Here is a 25735-nt window from a genome sequence, read left to right on the forward strand (position 1 = left end):
AGCGTTAAGCCTGTTAGGAAACAATAACAATGCTGTAGAAATTACTAGAAGCCTAGAGGGGAAAGAGAGTGGGTAGAGTCACTTGAGATTAGAGACTAGTGGGCGGCATCAACTGTCACTGGATGTTGAAGACAGGGGAGTGGGTAGACCTGTGAATTGTTAGAGGAGCTAGATTTGCTAGTATCTAGAAACTTCATGAAGATGAATATCTGGTTAATATGGTCTGTTTAAAGCTAGCCGATGTCTACACTGGAAAAACACAAGGTGTTGGAACATGTGTTAATTAACACAATGTTAAAAACTCGGGATCTGTCCTTACTAGGATAAAAGGAACGTTTCAGGGTTTACTTTGACCCACTAATACCTGTTAAAATAAAATTTGTCCTGTTTATACTAGGGCTTTAGAATGTATTAGTTAAAATGTGATCAATAACTTGTTTTAAAATACACCTTATGACAAAAGTGTAATAGGTCTGTATCAAATTATGAACTCCATTTTGTATTATGTGCTGAACACACGTCTAAACTTGCCTGAGGGCAACCTATTGAATTGCATTCCAGACAGCTATCCTGCTAAGGAAAGGGGACCTCTGTGACAGCCCTTCAACAAGGTGTCACAGCAAGTAATCTGGAGTTATGGACTTTGAATGACTGTCAACTACCATCCCACTCCAACAGAACTATGGTCTTTCCACACAGATGGGGCATGCATGACAGTGGGAGGGAGCAGGAGTTTCTCAGTGGAGCACACAGCAGACAGACAGAGGACTTCTTAAGAGCAGGGCTTTGTTCTGAGCAGTGGGGCTGACCATCGCCACAGGGAAAGTGTGGGATCCTTACTGAATGGGGGAGGCAACTTAGTGACAGATGATGTGGAAAAAGCTAATGTACTCAATGCTTTTTTTGCCTTGGTCTTCTGGGAACTGACTTTTTCTGTGATTGCTGCACTGGGCAGCACAGTATGGGGAGGAAGTGAGCAGCCCACCATGGTAAAAGAACAGGTTAAGGACTATTTATAAAAGCTGGACATACACAAGTCCATGGGGCTGGATCTAATGCATCCGAGTGTGCTGAGGGAGTTGGCTGACGTGAATTCAGAGCCATTGGCCATTATCTTTGAAAACTCATGGTGATCGGGGGAGGTCCCAGACGATTGGAAAAAGGCAAATATAGTGCCCATCCTTAAAAAAGGGAAAAAGGAGAACTTGGAGAATTACAGACCAGTCAGCCTCACCTCAGTCCCTGGAAAAATCATGGAGCAGGTCCTCAAGGAATCCATTTTGAAGCACTTGGAGGAGAGGAAGGTGATCAGGAGCAGTAAACAGGGATCCACCAAGGGCAAGTCATGCCTGACCAACCTGATTGCCTTCTATGATGAGATAACTGGCTCTGTGGATATGGGGTTAGTGGTGGATGTGATATACCTTGACTTTAGCAAAGTTTTTGATACCGTCTCCCACAGTATTCTTTCCAGCAAGTTAAAAAAGTATGGAGTGGATGAATGGACTATAAGGTGGATAGAAAGCTGACTAGATCATTGGGCTCAACAGGTAGTGATCAACAGCTTGATGTCTAGTTGGCAGCCGGTATCAAGCAGAGTGCCCCAGGGGTTGGTCCTGGGGCTGGTTTTGTTCAACATCTTCATTAATGATCTGGGTGATGGGATGGATTGCACTCTCAGCAAGTTCGTGGATGACAGTAAACTTGGGGGGAGAGGCAGATATGCTGGAGGGTAAGGATAGGGTCCAGAGTGACCTAGAAAATTTGGAGGATTGGGCCAAAAGAAATCTGATGAGGTTCAAGAAGGACAAGTGCAGCATCCTGCATTTAGGAAAGAAGAATCCCATGCACTGCTACAGGCTGGAACCCAACTGGCTAAGCGGCAGTTCTGCAGAAAAGGACAAGAGGATTACAGTGGATGAGAAGCTGGATATGAGTCAATAGTGTGCCTTGTTGCCAAGAAGGCTAATGGAATATTGGGCTGCATTATTAGGAGCATTGCCAGGAGACTGAGGGAAGTGATTATTCCCCTCTATTTGGCACTGGTGAGGACACATCTGGAGTAGTGCATCCAGTTTTGGGGCCCCTGCTACAGAAAGAATGTGGACAAATTGGAGAGGGTCCAGAGGAGGACAACGAAAATGATTAGGGGGTTCGGGCACATGACTTATGAGGAGAGGCTGAGGGAACTGCGCTTATGTAGTCTTCATAAGAGAAGAGTGAGGGGGGATTTGATAGCAGACTTCAATTACCAGAAGCAGGGGTTCAAAGAGGACGGAGCTAGGCTGTTCTCAGTGGTGGCAGATGACAGAACAAGGAACACTGGTTTCAAGTTGCAGTGGGGGAGGTCTAGGTTGGATATTAGGAAAAACTGTTTCACTAGGAATGTGGTGAAACACTGGAATGGGTTACCTAGGGAGGTGGTGGATTCTCCATCCTTAGAGGTTTTTAAGGCCCAGCTTGACAAAGCCCTGGCTGGGATGATTTATTTGGGGTTGATCCTGCTTTGAGCAGGGGGTTGGGCTAGATGACCTCCTGAGGTCTCTTCCAACCCTAATCTTCTATGATTCTCACAAAAAGGGGAGCATAGACCAGGGGAGGGTGCATCTTAGGACTTTGTTGTTTTCAAGCAGCCATAACTCTTGAGGGCTTTAAGAGTAAAGTGACTGCAGTTAAGAAATTCCTTTTCTAAACCTGTGTTCCTTGCTTTCCTGCCATGTTATCCCTAAAGAGATTAAACTAACAGCCCAGATTGCTCACGGCCTAGATGGAACCCTGAGGGAGTGTGTATAGGTGATTGGGTGTGCTCAGGATGTCTCAGACACTATTTTTGAGGTCTAAGGTGGCTGGAGAGTAGCATCCCTCATCCCCAAGAAGGGTGTTAGACAAGAAGTCTGAGCCTGGGCATTCACCTTAGAGCCCCAGAGACAGAAACAGTGAATAGACTCTACCCAGATCCAATAGGCTTGGAAGCACATGGAACCCAGTGATTGGGTCAACTCACAACAGACTAGTGAAGTACGCAGAAGTACTGGACCAGGTTGTTACACAACTCTTATCTCAATGAGCCAGGCACATAATTGTTAACTTAGGTCCAAGTCATGTTTAATCACAACCAGCCGACATGATGTTAAACATGACAGTCCTTGTCTACACAGTGTGTGCAGTCATCTTTCACTTTGTGTTAGCTAGTGTGATCTACAATGGTCCATTTTGTGTGTGTAGACAAACCTTTTTTATATATGAGGAATAAATATTCTTCCACAGTGAATTATACAGTATGTGTTTTGTATTTCATTTCATAAAATCTTGATGGGTTTTGGGGAGAATTTTTCAATTTTTTTCAGGTTGGGGAAAATCACAACAACCCTAACACTTGATAACACATTTTGTAACTGATAATATCATTACAAGTTAAGAGATGGGTTTTCACAGCTTGATACAGTACCTTCATGACAAATTAACTCCCATTATTGCTAGGTTAGGGGGACGTTTTGTTTGGTTGGTGTTTTGTTTAGGTTTTGTTTTTCTTCTCCAGTGAGGCTGCTTTTAGGTTTCTGTACTTTTATTTGGAAGTTTGCATGAAATGGACAAAATAAAATTAATCAGTTACTTTTAAAGGCTTTCTACTCCTGTTTAATTATATTGTGGTGTGTGACATTTCTGCACGGGGGCCTTCTAATAACTCATTACTTACAATTTCTTGAATTTTAATTATAATGTGGGCTTTTTCCTGATACATATAAAGAACAGAAAAGACAAATTATATCAGTACTTCTTACACTTCCCACCACAAACCGGTACCTTAGAAAAGCAACAAAAAAGAATTCCAATTAATTAAACAATCACTAGCTACAGAGTTATTCTGTTTATTATCTGGTGAGGGCTGATAAAGAATGATGACAACAGAGCTGCTAGATGTGTGCTTGTGAGCAATGTCATAGGCAGCGCTGCCCTGGATTATGTTGTTTTCAAATTATTTAGAGAAACTGTCTGAAAAAATGCAAAGAGGTTTTATTGGGAATTTAAATAAGAAAAAAATCTAGGATACAAAATCTGAATTGGTAACATGATGAAAATACTTTGGAAGGATTCATTAAGTCTTGGAAAAGTCTCCAATAAAAGGATAATATAGGAGTAATCTTCACAACGGAGTATTTTCTCATTTAAGATGTTTAAGAAGGCTATACTTTATGGGAGAGAAACCTAAAAAGAATGGATCATAGTTTTCATTTCCCATCTGAAAGCACAATTATTTACATTACTAATGTTAATTGTATTATTTCTTTAATTACCTGCCTTCCTATGTGCTGGCATATGCAAAGCCCTATATATATATATATATATATATATATATATATATATATATATATATATATATATATATATATATATATATATATATAATCTGTGGTACTTTATAAATAAATGAATAATAATAGGCAGTGAGAATAGCATGCAGATATTTTTAAACACTGATATTAATTACTACTATTGTCTTTACTTCCCCACTGTTGTAACTTTATGACCAGGTGTCAAGGTTCCTTCCCCACTCTGAACGCTAGGGTACAGATGTGGGGACCTGCATGAAAACCTCCTAAGCTTACTTTACCAGCTTGGGTTAAAACTTCCTCAAGGTAAAAACTATTTTACCCTTTGCCCGTGGACTTTTGCTGCCACCACCAAACGTCTAACCGGTATTATTATTATTATTAGGAAAGAGCCCGTTTGGAAATGTCTTTCCCCCCAAAATCCTCCCTTACCTTTACACCCCCTTCCCTGGGAAAGGCTTGATAAAAATCCTCACCAATTTGCATAGGTGACCATAGACCCAAACCCTTGGATCTTAAGAACAATGAAAAAGCATTCAGTTTCTTAAAACAAGAATTTTAATAGAAGAAAAAGTAAAAAGAATCACTTCTGTAAAATCAGGATGGTAAATACCTTACAGGGTAATTAGATTCAAAACACAGAGAATCCCTCTAGGCAAAACCTTAAGTTACAAAAAGACACAAAAACAGGAATATCCATTCCATTCAGCACAGCTTATTTTCTCAGCCATTTAAAGAAATCATAATCTAACGCATATCTAGCTAGATTACTTACTAAATTCTAAGACTCCATTCCTGTTCTGTCCCCGGCAAAAGCATCACACGGACAGACAGAGAGGCTTTGTTTCTCCCTCCCCCCAGTTTTTGAAAGTATCTTATCTCCTCATTGGTCATTTTGGTCAGGTGCCAGCGAGGTTATCTTAGCTTCTTAACCCTTTACAGGTGAAAGGGTTTTTCCTCTGGCCACAAGGGATTTTAAAGGTGTTTACCCTTCCCTTTATGTTTATGACACCAGGTTTTTCCTCTTTCACTCTTATGAAGTCTTACTATTGTTCCTTCTTTGGAATACTGTATATGATTGCTTTTATATGCTATTTTAAGATCATATATGTATTTGTATATTGGGGGCTGATTCTCCATTCTTTTACATTGATATTACCCTAGTGTAACTCCACTAAAATCAATGGAGTCACACTGGCATAAAACAAGGGAGAACCTAGTCTTATATTTCACATATAGTGGCAAATGTAACAAAGTTAATATGATATACAGAAATATATTCAGTTATATTTTAAATGTAACATGGCTCTTAAAATTAGCATGGTTGTACTTATATGCTTCCTTTTTGTGCACTAGCATAAAACTGAAGTCAGCACAGCTTGTGAGGTTCCTGCTATTGAGTAGACTCTGCACCAAATGAAGTCAATAAAAAGATATCAGATCTCCATCACAACTTACATGTTGCCTGCTACATATGTCCTGCATGAAACCCTCCTTCATCCATCACCTCACTCTGTGCTAGATGTGCAACTCTATCCCATTCATATCCCAATATCAGTCAGCGACATTATATTCCAAATATAGGTCAGAAATTAACTTTTTCAACATCTATCTTGAACATATGACCACAAATGTGTGCAGAGCCATGCAAGATGAGCCTGAACTTCCTCCTTACCTGGATATAGACTGGAAGAGGGGGTGAAAGTTATGGGATTGTAGAACAGAACATACTATGGACTGACTAATCTCGCCTCAGCATGGATGACCTCTTGAGGTCCTTTCCTACATTTCTATGATTTTAAATTGTATGCACAATAAGAAACACATTCTTTCAGTGGGCAACTACTGAGGGGCTTCTTTCACAAGTAAAGGGAGGCCAAATTAGGATAAGGAGCCAGGGGTGCTAGGACACTTGTGCACAGGACATTTAGGGCGCTTTGAATTACAAACTTTGATTTTTTTTTATTTTTTTTTACTTTAACTCAGAATTTCCTCACTTTCAAATGTTTGATTTTTATGTAAACTTCAGCTTTCTAGCAGTGCTGCTTTAAGTTCTATTTACTGTCTTTTTTGGTGGGGGGATGAATTAACATATGCAAAGTTCTTTGAGAACTTCAGACAAAAGGTTCTCTGTACAGTCAGTGCAAAGTATTATTATTATCATCATTAAAGTTGGGGTGAGTTTGTCTTTGACATGCACAAATGCTTCATGTAAGTATGCTGCGTCGACAAGGTGCAGCAGTGATTTCTAAAGGGTTTTAGAGGCTTAAAAAGCTATCACTTTTCCTTTTGAAATTGAGCTGAAATAGTCTCTTGATTAATTGTTTCATCTTGCAGTTCAAAGAAATTAAGTACATTCAGATTTTAGATAATTAGTTGTGTGGCATATTGTAACCTCCTCAAAAGAGATAGTAGATTTGCTGCTTGCACATTTAATGGATTAGTATCTTGTCACATTACTAACCTTAGGCATGTTTAAACATCATTAAATTAATGTTTAATGAAATGAACCAGCAAACTGCTGCGACACAACGCATAGTTCAACTGGCAAGAATTTTACAGGGACAATACACAAAATTGTAAAAAAGGATAAGTTACCCTACAATTATACACAATTACTGAGACAGGTACAGAGGAAAAGCAGGGCACGTTTTTTCACATGGGCTGCCAGAAACTGGCACTCAAAAATGTAGAAATAATGAATGCTTATTATTTGAATTCAACTTTAAAATGTCTAAAATATTGGATCTCTGAAAATTAAGACACATAAAGCTGATCCAAAAGTTACTCTCCCTTTATGTCTCTGAAAGTGTGAGATTTCAAAAGAAATGTTTTCTGAAGTCATCCATAACATTTTCTATGCTAATAGACACTGCTACACAAAACCAAAAGAAAGTAGCACTTCCTAAATGTACAAATTCCAAAGCTAGACAACTTGAATCCTGATCAGTAGTTACCTGGTAAAAGCTAAATATCTTCCCCACTGTAAATTATATTTATTTTTTGCAGTACTGCCTTGACCCAAAATTGGGATCCCATTGTATTAGGCACTGTACAAACATATAGTAAGAGAGAATCCCTGCTCCAAAGATTTTAAAATGGAGATAATACTTGTCTATTTATATTCTATAGATGGGCAACTGAGGCACAGCATGATTAAGGGCACATCTACACTGAAAACAAGCCAAAGGGAGTGTGTCTCTGAGCTCAGGTCAACAGAGTCAGGCTTGTGGGACTCAAAATAGCAGTGTTGATGTTCCCACTCGGCCTGGTGCCTGGGCTCTGAGACCGTTCCCACAAAGAAAATGCTAAACTCTTGACAAACTGAGAATGACCTAAGAGAGAGATTTCAACAATAGACATAGAATGCTAGAATTTTAACATCTTCACCTACATTCACATGGACTATTTTTGCTTTGTTTGACATTTAGGTTTGGCACATGTAAAACGCTTCATATTCACAAAAAAGTACCTATTCTACTGATATAAAATAATAATGGTGAATACTAAGTCCTAATTTGATTAAACTATCAAAATACCTATTGCTATGGCAGAATAATGCCAAGGGAAGGATGGGAATTATTTCCTATAGCTTTTTTTATTACAAACACATTTACTATTGGCCAAATCCAACAGTCCTTGCTCAGGAAAAACTCTCATTGAAGTCAGAGAATTTTGCTTAACAACTGCAGGGTTCAGACCAGTAATAGTACCAATAATAATAAAAAATATACCACCACCACATATGTAGCTTTTCATTTTTAAATTGCTTTAGAAAAAAACACGAGGGCCAGAATCCTCAAAGGCATTTAGGTAACTACCTTTCTTTGAAATTAATGGAATTTAGGCACCTAAATACCTTTGAAGATCTGGGCCTAGCTAGTTAACCCTCACAAACAGAAGCTATACTCTCCCTGCAGTGCTTGACTGCAGGACTACAGAACACTTGAGAACTAACATCAGTGGCTAGAAATTCTCTGTTCCTTGCATACTTCCAATGTGGAAAGGCTAATAAAGATAGGGACATGTCAAGCTTTTCAACTGTCCACTGTCGGCAATTGTAATATGATCATAACACAACAGAACAAGTGGTTAGCAGAGCACTCCTTGCCCCAGGTTTCAAATACTATACATTAAAGTTAACTTTAAATCAATACTGGTTTTAATAGACAGGTTCATAGAATCGATGGCTCCTAAATTTGAGGCAAACTAGGTTGTCATTCAACTATCAGTAAATCTACTTACTGTCAGTAAAAAAAATATAAATCAGAAACTAACTTTCATTTAAAAAAAACTATGTCAGTAAAAATGACAAGATAATTTAGCTAAATATTTTCCAGACTATACAAACACTTTTAAAATATGTATTTCAGTTTTAGGGTCTGCTTTTTATGCCCAAAGTGGTGTATTCTGTAAAAATAATAATGCATGGCTATAAACTGATGCTGTACAGACCCAAAATTGGAATTTTTTTTTAAAACAATCTATGAGCACTTTTTACTCCAATGAAAAATATGGATTTACTGGCCCTTTTTTGTGTTTAAAATTTAGTCAATTATAAGGCTAGCATATTAAGAAAAAAGCGATTACTGTCAGATTTTTTTTTTAAATGGAGGTTGACTGCATTTCGAGATGCAAAGAGAAGGAGGATGTGCTCCATCAAGACACTCAGAAAGTTGGAATTGTCTGAAGTAAACCCCCTTTTTAAGGGTTGTCAATCTTGCGTATTTTGACATCATAACATTTTGTACTGGTAAAATACTATCTGCTTCTAAAGGGATGTGGCATTAGTTACTTAAAGAACTTCACTTGAGGTTTAAAGGAGCTCTTCCCTCAATAGGCACTTTGAGATTCATAACCCTCCATGTACGCGAAGAGACATCTCAAGGCAGTGGGGGTTAAGGTGGTCACTTTTGCATTATTTAGAATTCTCTGCATAAATCCCATCCTGCTTTCTTTGGAGAAAACCAGCTCTGACTTCTTCTAGTTGTTAACATTGGTTTGTATGAACAATTTCAGCTACTGCAGATATAACATTTGACTTCTCCATGAAGCCCCTCAACACTGGTACATAAATAATGATGAGTAATCACATCTGACTGTACAGATGAACTACCTACAAGTTTTTCCTGCAGCACAATGGAAATCTGTGAGGGGGAGAGTTTCACTTTTGACAGGCTGAAGTTTCAGAGTCGCATTGCACATTAAAGGATTCACTTAAGGTTTATGAAGCAATGATGAGACAGCTGGTGAGAAGCAAATGTCCCAGGAATTGACAGTTCAGTCCCCATGGACTATTAATAAAGGGTCATTCAAAGCAACTATCTGTAGAAATGAGGCAGGACAGAAGTTCTGTCCAAACCCACATATCAATTCAGTGGCAGCATTCAATTTCATCTTTTATCAGAGTAAATTGGATACAGAAAATGGGTCACACTTCCATAATCTTGATCTTAAAAAGCCTGTCCTTTGTCTTGCTGTCATAGGGCTTCAAGAACAGAGTTGGTGTGGTTTCTGTACTGTGACATGAATTTTTAATCTAAGCAAATTGTGGGGAGGTCTCTTTAACCACTTGGATTATTATCATTATTACAGCCATTTTTGCTGAGATTGAATTAAAGCAATGATGATATTATTATTTGTCTTACACGAGGGCCTAGAGGTCCCCACCAAGACTGGAACCCCATTTTGCTAAGCACTATGCATACATATAATCTGAGCCCCAAAACATTTACAGCTTCTGTGGGTCAATCATCAACAGTGCCTATGGGATTTGGAGCACGTACAGGATTTGACCTCCTAAATTCTTTGAAAAATCTGTCCTTAAATAGAGAAGACTGAGAAAGGGTGAGAAAAAGAAGAAATTCCATTTTACAGCTGGGAAACTGAGGCACAGAGTGATTAAGAGATTTGCTCAAGTTCAAAGGAAGTCTGGGGCACAGTTGGGAATTCATCACAAAACTCCAGAGTCCCAGTTCACAAGCTCATCCTTCCTTTTACTGGATGTTACACATGGCTCCAAATTAGTTTTATTCTACGTTGTACACGTGAAATTATTTTGAAAGAATTTTAGATGTGGTCTTTTACCTCAAAGAATTTAGTTATGGATTTTCTAGCCCATTCTTTATATATCTTAATATTTTGTTTCAGTTTTAGGACTGCTACTTCACATGGAGATGTTTCCACTCAGCTGTCCACATATTCCCATCAATTCATATGAGTAATTCAACTGTTGCTTTACCTTGCTTTGGAAACAATTAATTTTATCTGCCATTGTACTGGTCAGTCACCCAGCTTCATTAAATCTCTTAGAGTTGCTCATAATTGTCTCTAGTGGACCTAAATCATTTGTGCTATCTGCAAATTACGTCATCTCACTGATCATGCTGTCCCCAGATTATTAGTACAGATCTGTGGAACTGAACTACTGTTCACCTTTTGCAAAGCTGACAATTTAATATTATTTCTAGTCTTTGACTGTTGCTTAGCCAGTTTCTAATTCATGAACGTACTTTACGTCACATCTTGTGACTACTGAAACTCTGATTTGCAGTTGACTTTGTGTAGGCAAATACTTGTGTACAGTCCTCTCCAATAAGAAATTTTATCTTATTAGATTCTATGAATATTTCTAGTCTAGAATTACTCCCTCATCTCTATGACATAATCTGGCCTTTCTGTATAGATTATACCCAAAAATTTCAGTATCCCACTGCTTTTGGTCAATCCATCAGCGTTTCAGAAATGCCTATTACAGCAAGGTCTTCCTCCATTGTCAAGCATTCTAGTTGAACTATTTTAGCTTTTAATTTTGATTTTAAGCTTCTCATATTAGTATATAGGCATACATTTTTGGCTGTGTGCTTATTTTTATTTAACTATTTTTTCTGATGCCCTGTTATTTTTCTGGAATATATTTCTGTGTCCTCAATTTGTCCCTTCTCCAGTTCAGCTGTACGTTCACTCACACAAAGGTAACCCTTTATCCAGTAGAGCAGTGTTTCCCAAACTTGGGACACCACTTGTCCAGGGAAAGCCCCTGGCCGGCTGGGCCGGTTTGTTTACCTGCCATGTCCACAGGTTCGGCCAATCGTGGCTCCCACTGGCTGCAGTTCGCCGCTGCAGGCCAATGGGGGCTGCGGCAAGCAGCGGTCGGTACATCCTTCAGCCCGCACCACTTCCCGCAGCCCCCATTGGCCTGCAGCAGAGAACCACGGCCATTGGGTGCTGCCATCGGTCGAACCTGCCAATGTGGCAGGTAAACAAACTGGCCCGGCCTGCCAGGGGCTTTCCCTGAACAAGCAGCATCCCAAGTTTGGAAAACACTGCAGTAGAGGGTATTTCTGATGTCCCTAGTAAATGTCTTTGTCCAACCCTCCTCAACACCCGACATCTTTTTCTCCAGCTCCTAGTCACCCTCAAAACCCTAGTCAGGTTTCTTTATTAGCAGTCTCTGTCTTCCCCAAAAAGTTTCCCAATGCCTAATAAATTTAAAGCCTTGTATGATGAACTATAAACAGTTCAGAAAAGGTCACTGTAGAGAGCCTAGATCTATACTTTTTTTTTTTTTTTAGTTACCTAATTCTAGTTTCCAAAACCACCTTCCTACATCTCCGGAAGTTACCAGTACCAATATGTACCCTGACCACAGACTCCTCCCAGAATTCATTACAAGTTTGTCTAAATGTCTTGTGATAGCCTCATCTTTGCTTCTGGTAAGTAAGTCACTGAACAGCTCTGGTGGTCACTCTGAACTCAGCTATCAAAATATTTCTAATAACTGAATATCCTATTAACCATATCTTTTCCAGGCTGTACAATGATATCCAGATAATCTCCTGGAGGGACCTCCACAGTGTGTGAGAAATGATCAGCTTTTACTGAAAAATGGACCCCACGTATGGGTGTTTGTCTATCCATTACACCTTGGCTCTCTCCCACCATAACACTGGCTGCCTGCAGGACAGGGCAGCTAGCTCTGAAGTGAGCCTGCTCCTTAATGTTCCTGTATGCTTTATCTATAAATACTTTTGTGTTTCTCTTCTCCACCAGTTTAGCACCTCTGACTTCAAGATCTTGTGCTTGGGCTCCGAGGAACATGAGCTGCATACACTCAGTGTGTAGATATGCCACTTGGTCACAAAGAAAGTAACCTTATTAATTGGACAGAGTGCAAAATGTAAGTTGCTCGATACCCTGATTTATCTACTACTAATCTTCTGTCTCTCAGTAGGGTATTTACTCAGTGAAAACCAGTTTGATTTAGCTTTGAGTTAATGGTAAAAAAAAATTATTTTACAGATTTTACTTTAGTCCATTAACAACCAATTGAGCAGCTGACTCCCATCAGTGCTGGATTGCACCACAGTTCAAACATGCCTTCCCTCACTCTGGCCTTGTTCTGGGGCTCTTCTCCCATTGAAACAGCAGTCTGCAAATGCAAGTTTATAGCCTTTTCAATCTATAGCCAAAAAGTTCTATATTCCTTTTAAGATTCAAGGATCTTATTGATGAAACATCAAATAACCCAGGCTCAGCATTGTTGAACACAGAAAAATCAGCACAAACAGAAAGACAAGGGTTAATGTCTCACCAGTCCGGAGAACACCATACAGTATCTTCAATTCTTTACCAAAGCATGAGTTTAATTAAAATTGTATTTATAGAGGATTTGTTTATAAGAAGCAGGAGACTAATATCTCACTCTTTATTTATCTTAGTTTCATATCTATTTTTCAGGGGACAAGGACTTCTGTACTAATCCTCCCTAGAATGCTGTTCTAGACACACAATAATATTTTGGATGTTAATAAACCTTAGAGACATTGGCACTAATAGTTCATATTTGGTACATCTCATACCTTTTTGTTCCACTGAGCTGTCAGAAACAAGAGGAGGCTATACAGAGTTTACCATAAGCTTAGCATAGGTGCAAAAGAATGCCTGAGTTTAGTTCATAGCTTAGCATAAGCATTCTGGTTCATTTTATAACATTGGTGAACATTCCCTTTCTAGCCCCCTGAGCCATCCAGTCCCTTAAGTACACTTTTCCCCATTCATTTTAAATAGCACAATACTTTGGTAAATTCCTGTAGGTAAAGAAGGAAAGTTGATTCAATCTGATCAAAAGTTAAGGACAATGGAATATGATATTGTCACAGAATTTTCCAGAGCAAAGTTGTGACTTTTAGCAAAAATAAATTGAGGAAAGGCCTAAATATTTGTTTGTCAGTTGAAGAGATTGAGCAAGAATTTTATTCCTGTCATACCTAATAACTGACAGAGAAGTAATGGTTGCTTAGAATACCATAACAACATTTTGGTTTAGTTAAAGCAGAACATTTTCTTGTGATTCACGCAGAAGCTGTTTCTTTTCCCCCCCGAAAGCTGAATTTTTGAAAAAGTTTACTGTATGACTCCGAAAAAGCTGTTTTTTGAATGGCTGACGTTTCATTGTTTTTAGCTTCAATAAAGGTCAGCTCCTCAGCAGTGTAATTGGCAGACTCCTGTTTCATTTGTTAATAGGCTCCATTTGGCATCACACACAATAATAGAATGTATTCTTAATAGTATGAAGTTGTAGAACAAAAGGAGTCTGTGGTGCTGTCTAAGATTTCCTTAGGCTGAATTACACTGAATGAATTCTTTGGGAATTATTCAGAAAATAAATTGTTTACTATTTTATCATAACAGATGCTTCAAACAAAGGAAACAGGAAGTTATTGCAGCCTTTGACTGATCTCCAGTTCTTCACAGCTGAATATGGTTGCGTAAATTAGCTGGTAGACTTTGTTGAAGAACCCAGCAAGAAGCAATTAAAATTACAGAGCTAGTTAAAGATTCTTTAGTTTGTAATCAGCTAAAATTGTGCAGTTTTCCATATTCTCTGCTGATAATGCAAATATAACCTTTGAAGCAAACTGCTCTATCCGTAGCACATCCTGAAAGCAAGAAAACGCCAATGTAGTCCAAGCAAATGGTATCCACCCCACACTAAGAAATATGTTCTTGTCAAGTTAAATATTGTCATAATAGAAACGGTCATCAAACTCTACAACCATTTGGTCATCTCTACAAATGACAGAGTAGAACCAAAGGGTTAAAGTAAGATCCATTAAGATAAATACACTGACATATTCTGTCACTCAGTAATAAGGTTCTTGCTGAACACACTGTATAGATACCATTACAGCAGGGGAAGAGAATTGGTTCAATTTGTCTGAATTTCTCCAACCTTCGCTACCAGGATGACCCAACTGAAGCTTTACTTGTGTAGCACAAACACAAAAATTCATTTGATCAGAGAGTAGAGATGGCAAAGCTCACAGGTCAATATCAAGTAAATGTATTTAAAATGATTAACACTGCAAGGCAAAATAAATCTTGATATTTAATAAGGGCCAGATTGTGAACCTTTTTACTCAAATTGGTAAGCAGCTACTCACACAAATAGCCCCACTAACTTCATTGGGATTGCTCACTGAGTAATTGATCCTCAATATGGGTAGAGGGTTCACAGAGTGTCCCTAAACATTAAGGTCAATATACACTTTGATCTGGCAAATGTAAAGTACTTACAAAATTAACAAGCCTCACAACACTGCTGTGAGTTCGGTATTAGCTTCATTTTACAAATGGCAAAACTTCACAAAAAGGTAACTTGACTTCTTGCACTAGGTCATTTTATGTCAGTGGCAAAGTCAGAAATGGAGCCTTTATACTGCCTTAACCAAACAAGCTTTATTAGGTTCAAATTCTGACCTTTGAAACATACAGGCAAGTCATATTACCGTCAGGATAATCAGAATTTAACCCTTTCGTACCTACCTCCTAGCAGGTGGGGGACGGGGGGGTGTCAGGTTTAATTTATGCTGCAAAGTGCTTTAAGGTATTTGACTAAAAGGTGCTAGATAGATATAAAAAATTCATTACTACTTCTGTTCTTTGACCTGGATATTCACTTGAACTCCACACACTTACTGTATAAAAGTAGTTCATTTTTCCTTACTAAATAGCTTCTCCATATTAAGGAGGGGAATTTTCCAGGTCTTGAGATTTATCAAGTGAATCTTTTGAGGCTCCATACTAAGTGATTTATTGTTTTCCTTTATCTATAAACTACTGGTAATTGGAGTAGAAAATTGGGCTTACCAGAGCCAGATCACACTTCAAGATGCATCTGTACTCTCAGGCTTTTGGAAGGGAAGTGAGGAGTGAATGGGTGGGTGTTACGGGAGTGCTTTGAGTTTTAAATTATAGGGATTTGGAACCATCTTTAGTTTTAGAACTTTAGGTCTTCTTTGTTCATTTAATATTTATAGAGGTTGTACATGTTCATAGAGCACTGGATGGGAAAGTTCTTATAAATTGAAAGAAAATTATACATAAACAAATATATTAAGTTACATGGATTTAGCTTCATTAGATACCTGAGCAAGTAAAGCACAAGTTAGTTTTTCTTGCCTATTGTTACTGATGCAATTTTTTTCTTCCATCTCTTGAAATGTGTTACTCGATGCAGTAGAACTAGGATAAGTGTCAAATACATATCACTGGGAAAAAATAAAGACCTTCTGCAGTGACAATTTGTGGGTCATTGCTTGGCCTTAAAGCTACCACTTCCTGTGACAGTATATGTCCAGTGCACTGGGAAATTTCATAATCACCAAACCATTTTATATATTTTCCAGATGTCTTCATTAACTCTGTGTACAGATAAGCTGCAATAGGTTGTATATAACCACAGCTTTAGGTCTAAAATATGAATCCATCTTCTAGTAAGGGGACAGGGAGGAAATACATTAAATCTTGCAGTATCGGCTGTAAAACTACTTAGAAATATGGTGTTGGATCGTAAGGTTGCAGAAGACAATGCCAGGCATTTTCCTGTTTTACTTATTTTTCTTATTTCTTTTGATTTATAAAAACCTTAACAGATGCAAAGGCAATCAATTAAAATACACAATACAAAGTACAATATAAAGGACTGCCAATCACATTGACTCCTTCAGTATGATGATAATAAAATACACCTGAACCTTTCCCCACCTCCACAATAGCCTGCAGAAAAACATGGTCTTTGGAGCATGCCCATAAGGAGAATAAATCCAGGCTTTAGAGGTTTGATGGGATTCAAGGAATCCTCACAGAGAATGCCTTACTGGCTGCTCCTTCTCTTTATAGTTAAGGAACCACACACACACACGCACACTCTCTCAAACCATCAATAGAGTAATAATCTTATTCTGCAAGGCTTCCTTGGAACTCACTGGCTTGTATTTACGGTCTATATAGCACAGTGGCAGCATGGTACCAAGACAGAGGTGGTCTCTCAGGTAAATGGGTACAAACTTTTTAGGACTTCATAGTTTAACACTAGCCAGAAACTTATTGGCAACCAATGGAGATGCTAGAACAATGTAACTCCACTTAATAAGAGGGCTGCAGCATTCTGCATTAGCTCCAGTTAATGAGTGGCCTTGACGTGTAGCCCTCTGTAGAGTGCATTTCAACAGTCTCATTGCAAGTTGTGGCTAGCTGAAGCAAGGTCTATACTGGACAGAAAAGTTGCACTCTTCACATCAGGCACTACTTCATATTACACACTTGGTCACGGCTGCTATCTCTGCATCAAGGAGCAGCCCAAGAATTTGCTCCACACCTAAGGTGTGCCCCTTTGTTACAAATGCCCATAGCACTCCTCCCAAAGAGGGTCATCAGTATAAATTCTGCTAACTCCTCTGGCTGCTTCCCTCATCCCACCAACATTACTGCCATCTTGCCCAGGTTAAATTGCAGCCAACTATCTCCAATATGTCACAAACTCTTCTAGACACTAAGACACTGGGTCTACTGATTTGGTCAGGTCAGTTATAATAGAACTGGGTGCCATCATCATACTGAATATATGGCAGTCCATGTCTCCTCATTAACTTTTCCAGCAGCCTCAGTACCTGTTGACCCAGAGAGGTGGGAATATGGTACCCTGTACCACCCTGCAAGAGAGAACCATTGTCCACAGTTACCTTCTGGGTTCTCATAGTAATAGAAGAATGGATCTACTCATGAGTGAACTCCACCCACTCCTGCTAAGGCCACGAGTCAACAAAAACTCACAATCAATGGTAGCAAAAGCTGCCAACAGATCTAAAAGTATCTGCACAGATATGATCTCTTCCTAGCTGTGGATGAAGATCACCCTAGCTGTGGATGAAGATAATCAACTAATGAAACCAATTAAATTTCTACCACATGTCCAATTGGCTAAGTGGGGTCAAGGAAATCTAAGGATTCAAGAAATCAATCACCACTTTCAGTGAACTTTTCAAAAAAAATAGAAGATTAGATACTGGTTGATAGGTAGTCCGACTGTCAGTGTTAAGAGTTGGTAGCTTGAGCACTGGCCTCATAACAAAATCTTTAACAACTAGCATCCTCCCCAGCCCTGCACATGAGGAAAAGCTGACATCTCAAACAATAGAAACAATATTTCCCCAGGTTTCAGAGTAGCAGCCATGTTAGTCTGTATCCGCAAAAAGAAAAGGAGTACTTGTGGCACCTTAGAGACTATTTATTTGAGCATTTATTTTATTTGAGATTTATTTGAGCATAAGCTTTCATGAGCTACAGCTCACTTCATGTATCCGATGAAGTGAGCTGTAGCTCACGAAAGCTTATGCTCAAATAAATTTGTTAGTCTGTAAGGTGCCACAAGTACTCCTTTTCTTTTTGCAAATATTTCCCCACTGGCTTTCACCAGCCAGGCAGGTTGAGGATACAGATCACAGGCTGTGACACAAAGCAACTTCAGTTGTTCCATCACTTCATTGAGCAATACTGGCTGAAATTCAAGCACAAAATTTGCTCCCAGAAACACTGTTCTGTGTCCACAACAATAGACAGGTCAGACTGAATCCAAGCAATTGTATCAGCAAAGTAACATAATTCATCACCGTGAGAAAAACTTGACTCTAACAAAGCAGAGGCAAGACTGTCAACCAGGCTGTCAAGCACTTGAAACAGTTCTGTTTGTGTGAAACAGACTGCAGATGTTGTGACCGAGCTGAAAAAAACCTTTTCCAACATGCATCTATTTAAAAAAATCGACTTCATAAATGGTGGGCTGAGCCTGAGACTTCTGTCATTGGCACTCTAGCTGACTCTCCTCCCATTCATCTGTTGCAGATCATTCTACAGACATAGTGACCTGTGAAGAGGGAATTTAGGGGCCACTGAATTGGTAGTGGAGGATGAATAATTATTATGAAGTCCTGCTGAACAACCAACAGAGTGGACAATCAGAACAACTTAAATCTTCAAAGCTGCCTAGAACTCTTTGACTTCATCGGCTTCCAATGGTGGATCATTAAAACAGATCCCTCACCCTGTTGGGATAGGTGCATTCCAAACAGAAACCAAAGGAGACCATCATCAGTCTATAGCAGAGGGTGAATTATTCTTCCCTCCCAACAGGCAGATCCAGAGTGCGCCCAAATTTATGAGTGGATCTTTGTCACTTGGGACAACACCAGTGTTACTGTGGCAGCCATAAAAGTCTCAGCCAATCCACAAGAATTACCAACTACATGGACAGTAAAATCCATAAAACACTAAACAGTAAAAAAACACTAAGTTTCTACTATTCCAGTGCCATAACTGTGGAGAACTGATCACTCCATCTGGGCCCTATGTTGGAGCAGGTTCAGGGTGACTTACATACCAACCCTATCCTTTTCCCATCATGCACCAGGTGACATACTTAACTCAATATACCAATGGGGCAGCAGATCTGCACTACAGGTTGGATGCAAAATCTTCCCCTGCACTACCTCTTCTTCATGTTTTGACATCCCCCTGCCTATCATCAAAGGGATCAAGGGGTCTTAGCCCTTGTAACCATTAATTCTGAGTCCCTCACATGAATATGACATCATTCAACTTTGTCAGCAAAGACAGACAGCTGGGTACACAAGGAAGAACTGCTAGGATAGGCTGCTGAGCTCTCCATAACCAATGTCTAAGAACTATTCCCAATATTTGGTATAATTATTCTTAAAAAATAAGCTTTGTTTATAAAACAAAGACATGAAAGAGACAGTGAAAACATCATTTAGGAGGTCTCTCTTTGACATTAAACAAAAGGTCCAAGGAAGAAACAAATTATATATACAATATTTGGTTGGGATAACGCACTATCCAATGAATCCAGCCCTGACCTACTGCCACCTAAAGCCTTCATAGAATTTAATATTAATTTGAACTATATACAGAAAGTAAATGGGCCAAATTCATCCTTGGAACAATTCCAGGGCTTCCATGGAGATGCTCTAGAGATGAATTTGGCCTAATATCTTCAAGTACTTGCTTAAATACTGCACATGTGGAAAACACTTTATATGCAAACTGTGGAACAAACAGTAGAAACTGGATATTTCTAAATCATAGCAATTTGTTTTGCCCCTGGATGAGGATAATTTCACAGAAGTGTACATTACTGAAGCTTTGAAAAGCTCTCTAAGCAGCATAGGTATATTCAGAGAAATCTGTTTTTGTCTATGTCCTTTAAATATCTCTTCTGCCAGGATCAGGAGAACATAAGGACTGTTCTGATGAAGACATCATTAAGTTTACCCTTTCAAAAATGTCTAAAGATCTTGATCTGATCTAGGATCATATTTTCATCATTCTGGCGGTATTTTCCCTATAAGGTAGCTTTAAAATTGCCCCTGAAATCATGCAAAATGTCTTGTTAGCAGTCCAGAAAAGACAGACATGCCACTCTTTTACTGGTGCAGTTTAATTTCAAATTTTATATAAGTCAAACCTGCCTTTCTTAACAGTGGGGTCCTTATCATGTGTTTCCCTTGAAGCATTCTTATTTGGAGTCAGACTTTAAATGTATGGACCCAAGAACTTACACAGCATTTCAGAAATCAGAACTCAATTTATTTTAGTGTAAGAAATCTGACTCTGTTAAAGAAAAAAAAAGAGCACAAAATATCCCTATCTCTAAAGACAGCTTTAAACATGAAAAGTTTTTTTGTATTTTTTGTTTTCAGATTGCTTACGTACCACCTTGAAGTTTCATTTAGGATGACTGTGGTCATTTTTAAAGATACAATTTGTTTAAGACTCTATAAATCAGACATCAGTGCAAAGGAAGCGGGTATATGAAGATGTAAGATAGACAGTGTCAGTTTAATAGAAAATTACCTTTTATTAATAGGAATAAAGTTCATTATCTTCTAACCCACAGATGGTACATGCACAAAGAATATGGATTAAAGTTTAGCAATGGGCTCAGTTCTATTCTCGGCCCACCCACCCCTAGCCCCCAAGATTCACTAAAGAGAAAAATGTCCTGGAAAAATAGAAAAGGGAGATGTTTTATTTAACTAGATTTCAATTATATTTCTGGAAGAATAGTTATCAAAATAGATTCAGCTACAAAGTTTAAAAAAATGTAGTATTTTTCCATAATTAAATCATATAGTAATAGTAAAAATATCAACATGAAATGTTAAAAGAGGGGACTTTATAATACCAGTACTATTAAAAGCAGAATTTAACATGGAATCTGGATTTAAAAGGGGAGATACATATCACCACGTAGTAGGTTCCACAGACATGAGGCATAATTACTAAAAGCCATTGCCCAAGATCACTTCAAATTATACTGTATAATAAATCAACAAACTTAGGACCCCATGCTACTATTCACCGCACACAGATGGACCCCTGCACCCACTCAGAACCCCGTCAAAGTCAACGGAGCTCCACAAGGACTCGGAGGATTCCACCCATGGGTAACAACATTGCAGGAGGACTGAAATCTTAGGGCCTTATCCTGTGCTCACTGAAGTCAATGACACACATCCACTGACTTCAATGGCAGCAAGAACAGAAGTAGAGACAATTTTTCAATTGTCCACTAGCCTTGGGTGCCCAAGTTTTTGGGTCCCATCTAGGTGTCTCTTTCTGTTTCATCTGTTCCTGTTGGCTGTTCCTCACTTCAAGTTATAAGTATAACTTCAAAGAAATAAAAATGACATCTGAACTATTTTAGGATCCTAACAATGAGTGTAAGCCCTGTGGCCTGAAGCCAAGGAGAGAAGGAAGATAATTGAGCGAGCTCTCTGATGGCACCTGCTGGAGAGTGAGGGGAGTCAACTGAGCAAGAAGTACCTCATTTGCATATTAATTTTAGGTAATTTGGGGACATTGGAGTATAATTTGACTATGTTTTGTACCTGGGGGCCATATTTTGGAGGTTACTCTGTTGGGAACCCACCTGGGCAGAGCTTGGACAGTGACTAGGATCACCCTAATGACAACTGATATTTGCTGAGGTGGGTAAGAGGCCCTGGACTAAGAGAGAGGACATGTTTTTGGTTTGCTGCTGGGAATGTCTCTGTGGACAGCAGGGACTCTGATGTATTTCTAAGACCACTGATTCCCTTGTATCTGAAAGGGCTCCTCTAAGAACTGTACTTGCCTTAGCTTCCCAGATGTTCCAGTTGTGTAGCCAGTCGCAGACCATGGTCAGAGCCCAGCAGCAGTTCTGATCATCTGAGCAGCAGGCAAAGCAAGGCACCAGTTGGGCCCAGACACAGCACCCAACACACAGAGCAAAGCAGCAGTTGGATTCACCCACAGGCCACAGCTTCCAGCACACAGCAGCAGAGTGAGACCAGTTGTGTGCACTACAGTGGGAGCAGACATATTCATAGCAACCATCTACATCAGCCTAGAGACTCTGGTGAGGCCTCGCCGTCCTAGCTGCGGAAAGTGTTATAGCAGGACATGTGGTAGAGCCCTACAGCTGCCAGTGAAACAGGACCCTGATTTTGCTGGACTCTTGGAACCACAAACTGTGAGTGAGGAAGTGGGGGACCCAGGAACTGCAAGTGGGAGGCTGGGAGGCAGAACAAACTGATTCAGCCATTCAGGCTCCAATTGTTTGGACCGTGATTTATGCACACTGAGGTAAATGGCAATGGAAGGTGTTAAATTGTAAGTATTTGTCCCAGTTCAACCTGGCCTTTCCCATTTCTTTCCCTCCCCCAAAAAAGTTTGTTTGCTAAACCCCTGTGTTTGAGAGTGGATACAGATTTGCTAGCAAAGATGCCCAGAACAGTTATAGGTTCCCTGATTACTGAATGGGGACTCAAGCCAGAAAATTAAAAAAATTATAGAGAATCCCTTCAAAAACGGACCGACTCTTGTTGCTGCCAACGCCATTGAAAAAGGGGTTCAAAGAGCGTAATCAGAAAGGGGTAGTTGAAATGGAAAGGTACATGCATTGCCTATGTGAATAATTATAGAGGTATCCTACCCATACAACACCTCATCTGCACCTGCAGGACATTCTCATCCATAAACATTTTCTTTTCCACTAACAGCCACCTTTCAGTTAGCTGTAACTTTTTCTTAGAACTGCTTTCATTTGCCTTCCCTTTCCAAACCATGCTAAAAGAGATTTAATGAAGCGTATGCACATCAGTGTCTGAGGTTGGGACCATTATTTTTCCTCCTAGGCTCTGGTATATACATTGCCGTGATGATTATACATAACTCTCATTAATGCTAAGGGGCAATCACATGCACATCTGGCAACGGAGAATGAACACCACTATGTTAGAAAACTAGGGACACCTTTCATACATTTTACTGATTCTGTTTAAACGCCTGCTGTTTTTGATGTCTGCAAGAAATAAGTACATTTCTCCCAAGAAAATTATATAGCAATTATTCATGTTCCAGAATGTATTTGTTTATTCTCTCTGTTGTTTTTAAAATATTACTGTTCAGACACTCTCATGCATACTCTTTGCAGTGTACGACAGAAACTCCTCAAACAAAGAGCAGCTCAAGACATCTGCTCATAGGTCGCATTTTCTATGCATCAAATCTATCAACTCTTTCCACAAGAAATACATCAAGAGCCCCTCCCTCCTAAATGATTATTAAAGGATAAACTTGCTACAGAAACAGCTCCTCAGTTCCAAAAGCTAAATAACAACTTGCCCTGTGAAAGTTGTTGAATGAATATTCTTAGCTTCACAAAGGCAAAGATGTATAATAATACAAACTATAGTGCATGCTGTGGTAGACTGAGCACGAGAATGGGAGACAGGAACTCTCAAGGTTTATAGCTGGCTCTGCCATTGACTCGGTGCATTACCTCAGAAAAGTTTCCTAATTTATCTGTGCCTCAGTTTTCCAACTGAAAAATGGGAATGGTACTTACTGTCCTATTTCACAGGGATGTTTTAAGGATTTATTAGTGTTTGTGCATTGCTTTGAAGACAAAAAGTACTAAGCAGTGTTTTTCAGAAGGAACCCTCAGAAATCAATGGTACTTCTTACTGGTACTTAAACTTACGCATGTGCTCAAGTGTTGTGCTGGATCAGGGTCTCAGAGCTGTTGTGATCAATACATTCTATTCACAAGACTTCTGATTTTCTGTCTTGAGATCCATCCTGTGCAGTTTGGGGATGTGTGTGGCAGGGGAGAGAGCATGAGTCTTAAATACCGCCTCTAACGTGGCAGAAAAATATGTACGTCTCTTTGCTAGCAATGATAATAAAATACAGGAAACTAATGAATCAGTTAAGACCACAGATTAAAGGGAAGCCTCTTACACACAGCTTTACTCCCCAGTGAGAGAATAAAAAGAAACGTTAAATGATACTTTCTCCAATATTATGCATCATCCTTATCCTTAATATGTGAACACACACACCGGAAAAGTACAATGGATATAAGAAAGGGAAATATTTATTTACAGAGGGATGAGAGGAGAAAAACAACAAGGGGAAATGTAGGGGGAGCAGTAGAACAGGGGGTTGCATCCAAATCAAGGCCCCACAGGCCCAGTGGTAGCACAGTCTGAAAGGGCAGACACTGAGTAATGCATCAGCACACAGAGTTCAGGAGGCCTGAGCAAAGTTCCAGTCCAGTGCTGAGTCTTGGGTGCTCGTGGTCATCTTTGCTGTGCTGGCTTATTATCCTTTGCAGTGACAATCACCATAGTCTGTCCTTGAAATGGCTCCTGTCATGATCAGAAAATATGTTTACACCACTTTGTTGTTATTTTGTTGTTTATTTCTTACATACATGCGCAGAGCATTAGAACATAAATGGATGAGAGGCAAGCAGGCCACCCCTGAATAGGGCTCTTGGACACCTTGGTAGCTGCAGGTTCCTTATGCCCCTTACAGAATTCTGCAAGCACCACATGAAGACCTTCAAGTAGGGTTGCCAACTTTCTATGTGCAGAAAACCAAACACCCTTGCCCTGCCCCTTCCTCGAGGCCCCGCTCTGCCCCACCCCTTCTCCAAGGCCTTCCCCCCTACTCACTCCATCCTGCCCCCCATCACGTGCTCTCCCCAACCCGTGCTCACTCGCTCATTTTCACTGGGCTGGGGAAGGCTGGGAGGGGGTGAGGGCTCCGGCTTGGCGTGCGGGCTCTGGGGTAGGGCTGGGGATGAGGGGTATGAGGTGCAGGAGGGGGCTCCGGGCTGGGGCAGGGGTGTCCAAGGGGGTGAGGGCTCTGGCTGGGGGTGCAGGCTCTGGGGTGGGTCTGGGGATGAGGGGTTTAGGGTGCAGAAAGGGACTCCGGGCTCAGGATGAGGGGTTCAGAGTGTGGGAGGGGACTCAGGACTGGAGCAGGAGGTTGAGGTGCAGGGGGTGCTGGCTCCAGGAGGGAGTTTGGGTGCGGAATGGGGCTCAGGGCTGGAGTGGGAGTTGGGGTGTGGAAGGGGGTTTGGGGTGCGGGCTTCGGGCAGCGCTGACCTCAGGCAGCTCCTGGGAAGCGGTGACATGTCCCTCTAGCTCTTAGGTGGAAAAGAGGCCATGTGGCTCCGCGCACTGCCCCCGCCCACAGGTGCCGCCCCCACAGCTCCCATTGGCCGCAGTTCCTGGACAATGGGAGCTGCAGAACCGGTGCTCAAGATGTGGGCAGCACGTGGAGTCCCACTGGCCAACCCTCCACCTAGAAGCCAGAAAAGATGGCTACTTCCCGGGAGCCACACAGAGCCGGGCAGGGAGCCTGCCAGCCCAGCTGCAGCCAACCAGACTTTTAGTGGCCCGGTCAGCTGTGCTGACCAGAGCCGCCAGGGTCTCTTTCAACTGGGTGTTCGGGTCGAAAACCAGACACCTGGCAACCCTACCTTCAATGCATGTGTTTAGGTAAGAGTATGGAGGAGTGGAGGCTGCCCTAGACCTACCATCCCCTCTTTAGACCATTCAGACAGAGTTCAAAGGCCAGACAGAGTCTAGACATTCAATGCCTTAATGGTTGTAGCTTCTACCAGAGAGAAACAGATTAGAGCTGCTGCTGATTGCCTAATGCCTCAATGAGGGCACACTTCTGTCAGGGTGATGTCCCTTAACGTTACT

The sequence above is a fragment of the Lepidochelys kempii genome, chromosome 2 (genome assembly GCF_965140285.1).
Source record: "Lepidochelys kempii isolate rLepKem1 chromosome 2, rLepKem1.hap1, whole genome shotgun sequence".
NCBI classification, from domain to species: domain Eukaryota; kingdom Metazoa; phylum Chordata; order Testudines; family Cheloniidae; genus Lepidochelys; species Lepidochelys kempii.